This window comes from Quercus suber, unplaced genomic scaffold, assembly GCF_002906115.3.
Source record: "Quercus suber isolate HL8 unplaced genomic scaffold, Cork oak 2.0 scaffold_166, whole genome shotgun sequence".
Classification (NCBI taxonomy): Eukaryota; Viridiplantae; Streptophyta; class Magnoliopsida; order Fagales; family Fagaceae; genus Quercus; species Quercus suber.
In genome coordinates, this window is record NW_027069627.1 from 745,445 (window position 1) to 758,334 (window position 12,890).

Sequence of the window (12,890 nt, forward strand, 5' to 3'; positions counted from 1 at the left end):
ACTTAAGAATAATGAGCCGTGTCACCAAATTAATTTTCATAAATATTATACTTATTATTTATTTTCATAAATATTATACTTATTATTGTATTAGTAGGAGTTATCTAGAATTAAGGCTTTGTGTTATATGCAATACTATAACTCTCCATTATTTTTGAAACTCCTACACCTTTTCAATTACTACAAAAATCAATATAAATAAATAGCATAAGTAAATATTTCAACTTATTCGCCAATTGTTTCTCAAAAAAAAAAAAAAACATATTTGTCAATTAATATTAAAATGTACCAATAAAAACAAATTGTTATTTATGGCCTGTTTGGTAATGTTGTTCTAGTAACTTGTCTATATGTTATGAAAATACGTGTAAGTGAAAAAATATATATTGTATTGTTTATACAATAAAAACTATTATTTAAGCAACACAGCCAAATAGGCCCTTAGTGGGAATAAAATTGTGGCACTCAATAATCATAGTACAATTTTGAAGAACGTGGTTAATATAAAGAGAATATAGTAAAAGGAAGCTAATATTACGAAGAGATAGTACGAGGAGAATAGTTATTCTTCAAATTCTCTTTTAATTGATCCAAATAAACTTTAAAACTTACTTGATTCTTGAAAATATTGAATAATATTATCTATATTATTTATTAGAAGATTTTTTCTTTGAACTTGACTTTTATGTAGTTTAAAAATACTCAAAAACCTTACCTTTAATAGGGAGAAAACTTGAAGACAATCCAATAAAAATATATATCCAATTTTACTTAAAATACTTACAAAATAGGACACTCTCCTATAAATCCATGTCATTGAAATAAACTAATCTAATTTTTTTTAAAAATAAAAATTATGACATTAAACAAAAAATAAATGTCTCATCGCACGCACAAAGTGAGTGTGATGAGGCTAGTGTTATATAATAAGATGTTAAGTTAATTGAGATGCGTTCGAGTTACACATGGTGTAACTCTTGAAAGTTACACATTTTTTTAGACCGTAGATTTCTAAGAAATCTAATGGTTAGAAAATTACTATAATCAATGTAATCTTTAAAATTTATTGTTTTCCATATTAGCTAACCTAATTAATTTGAGAGCATAATATATTATATTATTTTCTACTTTCTATTTCTCTCATAATTAAATCATCCCTAACCTTGCACAATGCCTATTCTCAATGTTTTTAAGTTGCAGATTTTTTTGAGTTGCAGATTTTTTTTCTCTGGACAAATAGACTTGAATTTCCATAGCCCAAAAAAAAAAAAAATCTCCAATATTCGAAGACAAAAAAACAACACAGCTAACTATCAAGCAACGTGCAGGTATGAAATGCTTCCGAGTTATCCTTGGCTTAAGAGCATTCTCATCAGGTGTGTCAAATGCTAAATATTTGGCATTTGACACACCAAATACCAATATTCAAGTCTCGTCAGCTGTTCTAAATGTTTCAAAATTTTGAAACATGCTACAATACCGTCTCAAATATGAGACGGTACGAACAACAATGCCAAAATTTTTTATTATTTGTTTATTCATCGGGTTCTCTCTCATATATTCACTCCGACGACTTTCTCTCTCTCTCTCTCTCTCTCTCTCTCTCTCTCTCTCTCTTTTATCTCATCTTTTCTCTCTGCGTCTGAGTTCTTCTCTCTTGCCGATCTCGCTGAAGCTGCCAATCTCACGCCAATCTCACCGCTGATCTCGCCGAAGCCGTCGATCTCGTCGGAGCCATAGTCATCCTCCACAACTCCCTCTTCACTCTCATTCTCTTCCTCTCTCATCCTCAAGCCGCCTGAAGTTGAGCTCGCCTAAAGGCACCTCAAGCCGCTGAAACCGATCTCGCCTGAAGCTGCTTGAAGTCGATCTCGCCGCTGACGTCTCCCGCTTGAAGCCGATCTCGCTGCCTGAGCTGTGAGTTGGTTTGATTTGGGATGGGTTTTGAGGTTTGTGAATGTGGTGGGTTGTGGGTTAGTTGTGGCAGTGGTACTGTGATTGTGGCGGCAATTTGGTGGTTGTGGTGGTGATTATTGGGTAGTTGTGGTGGTTAGTTTTTGGGTTGTTGTGGATTTTTTTTTTTTAAAGGTACCGTTGGTGGATGTGGGTTTGTGCTGGTGGTGGCTGTCGGTGTTGTTGCGGCAAGTTGTTGGTGGCCATTGTTGCAGCAGTGGTGGAGGAGTTGTTGTTGTTGTTGGAGGAGGAGTTTAATATATTATTTTAATGTAGTGTAAATATTATTTTAATGTATAAAAGGGGATAATAAAACACCTGATAAATGAGATATTATAAAATGATGTGCTAAAATGATAAAGTAGGATTTTGGTGTGTTAAAATGACATTTTTTATGAGAGAGCTGATGAGAATGCTCTAAAATGTCAAATCTTGGCACAAATTGATATTTAGTACATCAAACATATAAAGCTTTGTCCAAATTTCTCCATTCTCTCGGAGCCACCTTGAATATTTTATATTTTCTTAGACCAAGGGAAGACATGGCTTGTTCACACTGTAAATAGAGCAAATATGTGGAGATTGCATGGATCTCATAAGGCCATGTGAGAGAGGGAGACAAGATGAAGATGATGGAGAGCAAAGAGTTAATGATGTTTTTTATTTTTCTATTTTTAATAAGAAGAATTTATGCCTTAGTTACTAATTTATAGGGAACAATAAATACATGATTATGAGTGTTTTTTTCACTCTTAGATCTAATACGAATCAATGATCTAAAAAATGTGTAATTCTTGTAAAGTTACACAAGTTGTAACTTGAACCTATCTCAAGTTAATTTCTCTAAATTAATTAGCATGATAAGTTTCCGTTATAACTGTTGATTTAAATTAAGATCCTTAATTGCAATTTAAGTTATACTTTGAATTAATCAAAACAGAAAAGTTATACTCTAAATTTCTGATGCAGGTGAATTAAGTTTTGTCTCAATTGCTAGAAAATTTCCATGACGTTAAATAAATAGCCACGCCACGTTCTTATCCATTTCCATTCCAATCCACATGCCATTCACAACAAAGAATTTAAAATTTTTAGCATTTAATAACTTAAAAAATTATTTTATCTATTTTAAGAACTTATTCTACAATATATCTAATGTGGGGGATAAAAGGATCAGGCCCAAATTAACGGGCCGAACACCCACGAGAGAACTGTTTCACATCCGAAGAGAAGGATGAGTAGAATGCAAGGTCCAGATTGGAGCGGAATCCTCTGGGCAGAGGATCATTGCTTTCCGAGGAGGATGTCTCCAGTCCGAGGAGGACATTTCCTGTCCGGGAGGAGTTTTACCCTGGTATGATAGCGGAGACTAATTGAGCCGGAGAAAGCCTGGTTGATCGTCCGAGGACCACCTGATCAAGATAAGCTCAAAGCACACTCAAAAACGATAAGGATGAAGAAATATCTGAGGGAAAGGCTGCTGCCACCGTATTCAATGCATTGCAACAGCTTTTCTGCCGCATTTATGTGGAGAAGACACCTGAACAGTGTTTCATGACCTACCGCCACTCACACAGAGATGAAAAGCAGCTGCCTGACGTGACAGGTACTTGAGCACGTCCACGGATGGGAGCACGTGGACGGTAGGGATGAGAGTGAGAGTGGCTATATAATAGAGGGAGAGGGTATGAAACGGGGCATGGAATGTGGGCGAAGCTGATCAATAAATAAGAAAAGAAGTGATAATCTTTTGCGGAAAAACTCCCTTGTCCACTCTAGTTCTTCAACCCATACTCTACAAATTAATTGTCTTTGGGTTTACGTAGAGAAACTAGACCCTACATCTAACATTATAGATTTTATTTTAACATTCAACACATTAAAATAATATAAATAATATAAAAAATAACATATTTAACACAAAAAACAATAACCATAACTATTAACATATTAAAATAGTATAATACCCTCCGTTAATAAATTATTTTTTATTTAAAGTTTAACTTTCAAGCTAAAGTAGCTAATTACAAGTAGCATCATTCAGGTTAAATTTTTCTGTCTATTTTATATTAAATATATATATATATATATTTTATTTTACCTTCCATCTTTTTTATTTTTTATTTTTTTTATTTTATCATTTATTATTTATTATTATTATCTTATATTTTGTCCCTATCTTTCTATCTTTTTCTTTCGTACTTGTCTCATTACTCCGTTAGGTCAGATTCACACCCTATCTTCTTCTTCCATCCATTCACAGTTATATCACCTTTTCTCCATTTAAAGCATCTTCTTCTTCTCTCTCTCACGGTCAGATCATCCCTTCACCACAAGCACCACAAGCATCAAATCCCACAAACTTTGATCCACAAACTCAGTCATTTCTTCGCCGATCTCCGTTGCCGGCACCGATCCATAAGCATCCAGTTCCATTTCCGTCGACCCACAAACTCTGTGGGTGTGTTTGTGCGTCTGTGTTGGTTTGTATGCGTGAGTGTGCTTGTGCGTCTGTATTGGTTTGTCTGTGTGGGTGTGTTTGTGTGTATCAGAGGAAGAAGAAGATGATAAGAGAGAGCAGAAGTCTTGAGTTTGTTTTGCAGATGTAGAAGAGAACAAACAAAAAAGGAGCAAAATTATGAAATTCATAAAACATTAGAATGCAAAGCTGCAGTAACCGTGTATATACACGGTTACTGTAGCAAAATGGAAATTTACACTAGTTTAGAAGGACAGATGTGGAGGTGTTTTAGAAGAAAAATGTGTAAAATTGATAGCATTTTGGATTTTGCAAGGACTGGTGGGATTACTCTTAACTTTGGCTTCTTTGCTGTAGAAGGTGTCCTCCTATATTTATCTTTTTCCAGTTGAGAGAAGAATCATCGTCTGCCCCCTTGGGAGGCACAACCTCAAAGGACTCCGCGTATCTCCATTCCCACGATTGGTCAGCTAACCCTTTTGGTTTTCATATTTCAACATCCCTAACCTCTACTCAAAACCCCAACAGCCAACATCCTAAGTCCCGCAAAGTTCTCATTCTTTTCACAACCACCCGAAAACACCATACAACAGTCATCATCAACCATTCCAAAGCTACAAAAACCACCTCACAGGATACCTTCAAACGAGAAACCCAAAAATAGCCAGCAAAATCCCTTCTTTTTCCCTATTCACCAACACAAAACATCTTAGATATAGTTCCCCTTCCTTTCACAAACACCACAACTACAACAGCAACCCAAAACACAGCCCCTCAAAACACCAGAAACAAACCAACATGAAAACCCATAAAATTCCTTGCTTTTTCCCAAACCCGAAATCAAATAGCAGAAACTCCAATCCTCCATCAACCCTCATACTCTCCATCAAATAATCATAAAAAAACACAGAAAGTTTCTTCCTTTCAAGAAGCACAAGCAGCAGCAACAACAGATATCTGCATCAAAGAAAAGTGAAGAAAAGAAGAAGCAGAGCAGAGACGTCACAATACTAGCAACAGAGCAAAGGAGCAGAACAAGGAGAAGCAGAGCAAACAGCAGAAAACAGAACCAAAATTAGTAACCTCCATTCCCTTCTTCAAATTATCTCTCTTAAAAATGTCATGCAATCACATGTTTATATTTATTTCATCCTGCTTTATAAAATATATTGTTTACATGTCGACTTAGATAGATTCATGTCATTACTCACATGTCATTGTAGGATAAATTTGATCATTGCTTCACTTCACATGTGTTCATTCTTTTTAAAATCAAATACTAAATATTTTAGTTGTTGTTTAAATGGTGAGATTTTAAGATTAAATGTGAAACGAGGTACTATTTTTTTGGATAGGGATTGTGGGGTGCCTAGCCCCTTCTTCCGCACATAAATACACTTTCTGGTTCAAGATGTTCTTTTATTTTTTAGTATTTAGCTTAAGAGCCTTTATGAGTTTCCTAGATGAATTAGAAAATAAAATAAATAAGATTTTGGTGACCAATCATATCTTCCAATGATTGGTTTCTACTCCTTCAAAATTAATAGAGGTTAAAATATTCACACACACCCCCAATATAGTGTTCTGTGTGGGGTTCATTGGGATTATTATGAGTGGGTATTATTGTATTGCATAGGTTACCACAAAACAAGTGACCGAAAAAATAATTCGTACAAAATTGTTTACGTGATATGTCTTCTGCATCGAAAAATTGTTTGACCATGACATTCTTGTTTTATCAAATCAAAATGATTTAGCGAGAGAAGCAAATACCTCTTTTTTGCACCCTCACTTAGTTTGTTGATCACGTACCCAGAACCATTAGACTCTTATATGGTCTGGTTAATGTATATACTCCTAGGCTACGTATTAATTGTCTGTTTTAGAAAACTTTTTTATGAGAAATTGAAAAAACTATTAAAAAAGTTAATCACTTTTTGGCTTTCTTATACAAAATTATTTAAAGTAGTTTACTAATTTATGCCGCACATGTTAGTAAAACTATATATATATATACACACTTTTTGGCATATGTTAGTAAACCATTTTAGGAAATTCTTTAGAGAAATATGAATAAGTAATTAAGTGTTTTCACAGCCTCTTCAATTTCCCATAAAAATTTCCCCATATTCTTTGTTATGTTGAAAAAATCTCATCCTTTGGTTTGAATTGTAAAAAATAAGAATTATTTGTTAGGTTGAAAAAATGTGATCCTAATGCCATCTTCTAGTTTCAATTGTAGAAAATAGGATACATTATGCATACTTCATATCCCATAAAGTTTTTTAAACTGTAAATCTTTAATTATAGAGGTTTTTTAACTAAATAACTTTAATTAAAAACTTTTATAGTGTTCGGATTGTTTAACAAACTAGTAGCTTGCTTTGAAGATGTTAACAATCTAAATGAATGATAAATGACAAAAAGAACATAACAAAAATGTCATATATTTTTACACATGAATCCAATTAATGGTTAATGTTGATTTATTTGTTGTTGTTATTATTATTATTATTATTACTATATCTAGCTACTAGTCAAACTTACGAAATCAATCTCTCTCCGATGGATTAGGTAAATGATATTGTAAGATGATATATGAAAATTCTCTATTTTAATTAAATACAAAAATGTAACCCATTAAAATAATAAATAAATTTTACTTTAAAAGCAGAAAAAGAAAAAAAAAAGCATAAATAACATTTATAGTAGCACAATAACAACAAAGGCTAAAAAAGATATAATAAATATAAAAATAAGTAAACCAAACATAAATATAAAAATAACTAAATTAGTCAGAAGTATATGAAAGAAATATTGATATCTCAAATTAATTATACATAATATCCTAAAACCTATTCATAAAAAAAAGAAAAGAAAAGAAAAAAAAAAGTCTTAAAACCTAATCACAAGGGCCCCAAACAAACTTGGTTGCAATATCATTTTGTAGCAGCATAAGTTATAAACTTTTCAAGTATCCTGATTATCAAAAACTTGTATCTTGTAATCACCTATAAAAATAAACACAAAAGAAGTTATATGTAAACATATATATATATATATATATTAATATACCAAGAATTTTATATAAATATAACATACATTAGTAAATATAAAAAGTATATCATTATTCTAATTAAATTCATCGTAGAATATGTTTTTCAATATTAGAGTCTAAAATTTAAATTTTATATGTTATATAACAAGAAATTTATTTATTTTAGTCTAAACATGATTAAAAAGTAATATCGGAAAGAAGACCCACTCATAGGGAATGATAACAAATGGAAATGGCTCTGAAATCAAGTAATCCATAAATGTTCGATTACATTGATTTGAAACATACCAATTGGCATGATTGCCATGGATATGGGAATCTATTATGGCTTGAGCTACACAAGAAAACACTTCATAAGTCGGATTTAAAAAAGAAAAAAAAGAATGAGGTATTAACAAAAATAAAAATAAAACAAAAGAATGAAAAAGATAGTAGTTAAAAAATATAAAGTATACCATGTTATTCCAATGGCAATAGGGAAATTGAAAGTTTCTCATATAGATGGGTAAGGCATAGCTAAGATAATTAGAACCTTTGTATGTTCTAGTCTTAAAAGTATTCAAATCTCAAGAGATCGTAGGATACTAGGGAATCTCGATAACCAACCTCGAAAAGGGAACTGAGTGTTATTGAGATGATTATAAGAGGCAACAACTATTTAGTTTTCTTACCCGTATTCTCTGTTAAGTTGAAAAAATGCAATTTTTTGGTTGGAATTGTAGAAAATAGGATGCATTAGTTGCAAGTATGCATACTTCATGTCCCATACCTTTAACTAATGCATCATATTTTCTACAATTCAAGCCAAAATACGGGGACAAAAAGCCAAATAGCTGTTACATATAATAATCTCGATGACATTTAGTTTCCTTTTCGTGGTTGGTTATCGAGACTTTCAACTACCCCACAATCTCCTGAGAATTGAATTTTTCACAAGAATGCTTTTAGCCCTAGAACATACGGAAGTTCTAATTGTCTTAGTTACGCTTTATCCATCTATATGAGGAAATTTCAATTTCACTGCTGTTGTCGGAATAACATGGTATATACTTTATCTTTTTTAATTATTATATTTTTTATTCTTTTGTTTTATTTTTATTTTTGTTAACACCCTTTTTTTTTTAATAGTATCATACTCATGAAGTATTGGATTCAATGTTACACGAAATGTTTTCTCGTGTAGCTAAAGCTGCAGTGATTCCCATTCCCATATATCTGTGGCAACCATGCCAATTGATTTAATTCAAATCAATGTAATCGAAATTTATAGATTACTTGATCGTAGCCTTTTTCGTTTGTTATTGTTCCTTATGACCTTTTGATATTAATTTTTAATCATGTTTTGGTTAAAATAGATAAATTTCTTGTTATTTAACATTTAAATTTTGAATATTAGGTATCAATATTGAAAAATATATTTAATGGGTAAATTTAATTAGAGTGAAGGTATAGTTTTTATATTTATTTATGTACGATATATTTATATAGGATTTTTGGTATATTAGTATATATATGTTTACATGTGACTTATTCTGCGTTTAGTTTTGTAGGTGATTATAGGATACAAGCTTGAGAATATGTTCTTAGGAAATGATACAAGCTTTTTTATTTATTTTTTTTTATGAGTAGGTTTTAGGATATTATGTATAATTAATTTGAGATATCATTATCTCCTCTCAACTACTTTTCAAAGATTTAGATATTTTTATATTTATTAATTGGTTTAGTTATTTTTATATTTATTATATCTTTTTTAGTCTGTTGTTATTGTGCGTGCTATAATTGTTATTTAAGTTTTTTTTTTTTTAAATTTTTTGCATTTTAAGGTAAAATTTATTTATTATTTTTATGGGAAATTTATGTATTTTTGTATTTGATTAAAATAGAGAATTTTCCTATACTATCTTACGATATCATTTTCCTAATCTATTGGAGACAGATTGGTTTCATAAGTGTATTTTTGTATTTGATTAAAATAGAGAATTTTCCTATACTATCTTACGATATTATTTCTATCGGAGACATATTGGTTTTATAAGTTTGACTAATAGCCAGATATAATAATAATAATAACAACAAATAAATCAACACTAACCAGATTGTTTTAGATTGTTAACATCTTCAAATCAGGCTACTAGTTTATTGAACCCTCCGAACACTATAAAAGTTTTCAATTAGGGGCATTTATCAGTCCGTTCAAACTAACATGAAACCAAAAAGATGATGAGAATATCTCATTGAAGAAAAATGGGAATGAAATGAAATGGTCAAAGATGATATGGGGCAAAAGATGGACCATTTCAAGGTTATTATATTATTTTTAGGAGAAGATAAAGAAGCTTTTCGGCCCGGAAGATCCTCTGACCCAAAGAGCTACATTGGGTATGTTTGTATTCATACGTACCAATTGCTCATGGCCTCACTTTCAGACCTTTGGCAAAAGCACCTTTGATTTCTTGCACATCTATTTATTTTTGATTAGATTCTCTAGCACTTCTTGGTCTCATTTTACTCTCTCAGAACAGCAACAATAATAATGTTTTTACCTTCAGCCGAATCCAGCAAACCTCCAGAACTACTCTTGTTCTAAACCTCGTTCATATCTTATATTCATTATCAATTGAAGTTTTTTTTTGAGAATGAATTATCAATTGAAGTTGGTTGTTGAATTTTGCACAGTTGCACATATTCGTAGTTATTACTTATTAGTTATTCACTAGAGTGGCTTGTCGAAATTATTATGACTTGTCTGTTTATTAGAACTTAGTTATTTATTTATTTATTTATTTAAATTATGCGTATCTATATAAATTTATACAACCGTTGTTTATGCATAAAAACATCTTTTATTTATTTCTTAATTCATTGAGTTGGTGTGTATGTGTGAGTGATGTGGATATTTTAAAAATAAAGTGGTTAAATGAATAATGAATATTTTATTAAAATAACTCTTATAAAGTTATGAAAAAATGACGGTATAAGATAGGAAATTAAAATTCTTACACTAAAATGGATTAGAATTTATGCATGAATTGATGCTTTTAAAACCATACCTAGGTTTATGAAAGATTTCTATCAAGAAATGAATAAAGATGTGCATCATTCATAACTTAGAAGCCTTGTAGGTCACAATTTTTATTTATTTATAATCTTGCAATCCCCATTTTAGATTTACTATTGAGTCGATTATAATTGGTATAACTTAGTCTTTCTATCAAATTTTAACTTGACAGGAAAAATAAAGAGCTAGTGTCCCATGTGAAACTAAGTACAAAGGATTTGGATCGGGTGCAATTACCCTCTCCTAATAGATTTTTTTTTTTTTTTATTACTATTTTTATTATTTATTTATTTATTGATAAGTTTAATTGATATAATAAATTGCTTGATGTTGCTTTTTTTTTTTTTTTTTTTTTGAAATTTTAAATTGAATAAACATGTTTCTGGTGTAAACTGTGGTTGATTCATTGTATTGACACATTGGACTAGCTAGTTAACTTGTTTATTTTTTTTATTCAATGAATAAAATTGAAAGATATTTTTTTCAACTTTTAATCTCAACTCTTGATAACTATTGCAATTCATGTTCAAACGTGGTATGTTTGTACAAATGTCAGTTGTGTGCAGCTTTGTGGACTTCTACTTATTAAATTTTGTCTTGAAATTAGTTTTTATTTCTAAAATTTATTTTGATTCTCTTAAAATAAATTGTGCTAGGTTTTAAAAGGTGAATAAGTCAATAAATTAACCAAAGCAGCAAATATTTTTGAACATGTAAAAAAAAGTGAGCTACAGCTCATGGTTATATACATTAAAAAATTAATAATAAATAATTTAATAAAAATTTATTGATTGGTATAAATAATTTTTTGTTATCAATTTTATTTTATGGGATATATGAATATCTATCCGTTTTTAGTTTGAAAAAAAAAAAAAAACTTAAATAAATCTCTTCCCAAAAGAATATGGCATGTTCATGAGTACATGAAAAAAAAAATTATAAAAATCTTCAAGGAATAAAAGCACGTGTTCTATGATTGAGATCAGGTTTAATATCTATTGCATCTAATGCAAAAGCAGTGAATGGTTGAGATAGAAAGCTTAAAAAAGCAACATTCAATCTCAACCATTGAATTAAAAAATTTCAAATTTTTTTGAAAAATGTTAAAAAGTTGAAGTTAAAAAAATGAGAATGGTATAAATTGATGTGGGTGGAAATGGGGTAATTGCACCCGGTTTTTGTTCAGTCACCAGTCACCAGAATCATTAGCCTTTATTAAGGAAGTTAATTTGTTATATGAATGATTTAGTACTAATTTCTTGTATTATATACTTTCTCATCAAATACCCAAAATATTTGATGAGAAAGTATCTGCACTTTAAATCCTTGTCTATAAATTATTTCTGGAGGTATAGGTTTTTGGTTCCTTCATTTGTATTCAAAGCCTCTGTCACTTCAGGTCTTGAATCGTTTGTTAAAATTTGGGAATGTAAAAGACTATAGAGCTAGAGGAGCATGGCACATATGTGATAGTTTTAGAAATAAACATGAAGCTTAGCACAATCCCATCAAGATAGACTCTGTCAAAATCATTGATATCTTTCACAATGTTAAGCTATGCTTCCTTTGATGTTCTAAATCTGCAAAATAGTGTTTCAATGCTTGTTGGATATTGGCTATCAGTGTTTTTGTATTATTTTTAGTGCCAGAGTATGATTAATTTGTGTAACGTAAGATGAATAGAGGTAATTTACTTTTTATTTTTATAATAATCATACAGATGTAAATTGAAAATGCACAAAATGAAAATGAAAGCGATACTGAGATTTTCCTTTTTAAGCATGAGCTGTACGATAAGTCCAAGTCAAGAAGCCTATGTCCAACTCTAAAGAGTCAAGACAAAAATTAAAATCAGTATACGTACCAGTGAAGGAGCAAGACTATGGCTTTGATGCATGGACTTGGAATTATTTTTCATGTGTCTGAAGGGACCAATTAAAAATATCTAAATTAAGATATAGACGCTGAGGGGAATTTGCATTTTTCTTACAATCACGCATACGTTATCGACGAAAACCAAACATTCCAAATCCATAGTATTTGAATTTCAATTGGGTTTCATAATTTTCAATTGGGTTGGACTTGCACAACACCTTCTTCTGGATCATTGATGCAGGACAACCTAGGCTTCCCACCTAGATTAGTCCTACCGAAGAACCTTAGGCTTCCCACCTAAGGTGTTTGGAATCACTACCAAACAAATACGCAAATAATCTCGATAAAAATAATAATAATCTGTAACCTACAAAAGGAACCATCTGGAGCTTTATATACAGCTTTCAGGAATCATAATGATAAAGATAAACTCTCCTAAACAAATCCTAAACAATCTCAAACAC